We start from the raw sequence: 2,851 nt of genomic DNA on the forward strand, positions 1-2,851 counted from the left end.
TTGCACACAGAGGTGCGCTGGCTTTCCAGAGGGAGAGTGTTACAGCGCTTGTATGAGCTGCGCGAAGTGGTCAAATTGTTTTTTACTGAAAGGAAATCAGACCTGGCGAAGCACCTTGACGACACTCTGTGGTTAGCTTCTCTGTTGTATTTGGTCGATATATTTGAGCGACTGAATAGTTTGAACCTGTCCTTGCAAGGCCGAGATTCGAATGTCTTGCTCCTTGCACAGAGTGGATGCGTTCGTTCAAAAACTTGCCCTCTGGCATGACCGCATCCATAACGGTAACTGTGAAATGTTCCCGAGCATTGCTGAGTTCATCAGTGATGCACGTGGCACTGATTTCTCCTCTCTACTCCAATCAGCTGCAGATCACCTGTCTGCGCTGAAGAACCAGTTTGCATCCTATTTCAAGGAGGACTACCGCTACCACAGTGGAATTCCCAAATGCGTCACTTTAAGAACACAATGTATCCCGCTCGTGAGAAGACGCTAGGTCTACTCATTATTAATCGCTGCCAGCACTATTTAAATTTAGCCTAATTAATCATTTGTATTTTAATAACTTATTTTAATATCGTAGTCATGGATCCAGAGATCGTCCTGTTGTTTTTTTTATTAGATTTAATTATCGAGGAAATGGGGAATGAACAGCACCGGAGACGAACAACAATTTTTCTTCGCCTAAGAGAGAACAACGATAATCAGGTAAAATATGTGAATATGTAGGCTACTTAATAACTGGTGAAGATGTAGGCTACTTATAGCCAACTGTAACAATCGATGTTAACGTCTAGAAATCAGAATAAGTTATGCGGTTGTGTAACACGTCATCGAATAGACCATGGTTGGTTATAACGTTACAGTTAGTGATAGTAAGCTAACGTGCAGGTTACCGTTATCGTTAGTGTCGTTAGGCCTAACTATTAACGTTGCCTAGGCCTACTGTCAAATGTTTAAAAACAGTAACCTTATTCAGTAGCCTATTGGAGAAAAGTAGGTTTACTGCACCTTCATTAGGCCTAGCCTACTACAGGCACTGCCTAGTGCTACTATGAAACATATTTCAGCAACATAATAGGCCAACATTAAATTGTCAGTAAAACTCTTACCTTGATGGTAAAATAAAAGTAATCAACAGGATGGTTTGATGTAGGCCTGTATAAGACAAGTTGTTAATAGACTTGTTTGATTAACACTTTTCCCCCCTCTGTTCCCTAAAACAGATCGGACCAATCATGTTCTGCAGGATAAACCGAAGCGTCCCTGTCCTGCAGAAATGTTTCAGTGGGGAAGACCCCAAACCAGACTTTCGGCTGAGCAGGGAGGCCCTGGCAGTGCTGCTGGACCTCCTTCAACAAGAGCGAAGACACGGATGGGGTGCCACAATTGAGACCCTTGTTTTTTTGTTTTGGATTGCCTGTGGGACATCGTACAGGGTGGTCGCCAGAGCATTTGCGATGCCACGATCAACTGTCCACCGCATCGTCCACCGAGTCACTGGGGAGGTGGTGGCCATTCGCCACAAGGTCATCCACCTCCTGAAGACCGCTTCATTGACACCACTTGAAATTTCCCCTGGGGATCAATAAAGTATCTATCTATCTATCTATCTATCTATCTACCTATGTGTCAGGTCAGACATTCCCCTCATGACACACATGGAGCATGCAAAGTTTCATCTCTGTAGCTGTATGGGGAAAGTGTGAAACGTGAGGAATGTGTGACTTTTGCCATTGTTTAAAAATGTTGGACACGGAAAGGTAACAGCCACACCTCACATCATGGGAGCCATGCGGCAACCGTGTGGTGACTGTGGTGACATCACATAGAATTGGGTGTCACATGACCTGGTTGGCCGAGTCAGGGAGAGTCCATTCAAGACAACATGGCAACAGGAAACGGTAACTGCTCTCCATTGTGCTCAATCGTGGGTTTGACTGTTTTAATGTTTCATCATGCATAATTAGTTGATTTTGTTCTTCTTGGGGTTTCTTTTTGCACTTTTCACACAGATCTTCACCACAAATGCAGACTCTGTCTGGACATAATGAAGTTGATGGTGATAATGAAGTGATTGATGAAGGCCATGGCAGACCAGTGAGTACATTTTCCATTTAATATTCATGATTTATATTCAATTAGCAAAGAATGTGCCTGCTCTATATGAAAAGTCTCACAAACATTGCAGAACAGTCTGCAATCCACCACACGGTCAGTTTCAGCCATTGTCCTGGAAATGGAGGGGGACCAGGAAAGAAGGCGGAAACATGAGGCTCTGCACGTCTTCCCCGCCAGCACAGGCCCAGCCACTGAGGACGATTGCCCCTGAGGAGCCAGCGGGAGACAGGCACTGTTTTTTTGTTGTTGTTTTTTAAGTTAATGTTTTAATAAAATTTAAATCTTGTTCAGAACATTTGCATTTTGTGAATTCATTCCCATAATTATCTTTAAAGCCCAAGGGCACACTCACATTTGGACAGTCACTATGAGCTCTGACTAGAATAACGGAGCGTGACGAATAAGTCCAACTTTGTTTTGTATCGGTAGGACTCTCTGTTAAGGATAAGGCCTTTGCAAAGGTGTAGGCTGAAATTCAGGTGACATACAAGTTTCATCTCTGTAGCTGTATTGCATAGTGTGAAACGTGTGAGGAATGTGTGCCTTTTGCCATCAATGACGCGGCATTTGGGCAATCATATTAAACTTGGCGTCAGGGAGGACGCCGATAAGATGCATACCACAGCTCACGGCTGGACAAGCACATAAAGGGCCACTCTGAGCGGACCTCTGCACAGCGGGCGCAACTTTTAAAAAGGTGGCCAAGGAGAGGAAAGGCCTCAGACTGGCC

The 2,851-nt window shown here is 44.3% G+C and overlaps 1 long non-coding RNA gene across 1 annotated transcript; it reads left to right on the forward strand.

The window, feature by feature from the left end:
* Window positions 1-1,151: 1,151 nt before the first annotated feature.
* Window positions 1,152-2,411, forward strand: LOC125286634. Its single transcript, XR_007192211.1, has 3 exons — window positions 1,152-1,904; window positions 2,016-2,100; window positions 2,192-2,411. It is a non-coding gene; the product is annotated as an uncharacterized LOC125286634 (long non-coding RNA).
* Window positions 2,412-2,851: the final 440 nt, after the last annotated feature.

Source organism: Alosa alosa, chromosome 21, assembly GCF_017589495.1.
Source record: "Alosa alosa isolate M-15738 ecotype Scorff River chromosome 21, AALO_Geno_1.1, whole genome shotgun sequence".
Lineage (NCBI taxonomy): Eukaryota > Metazoa > Chordata > Actinopteri > Clupeiformes > Clupeidae > Alosa > Alosa alosa.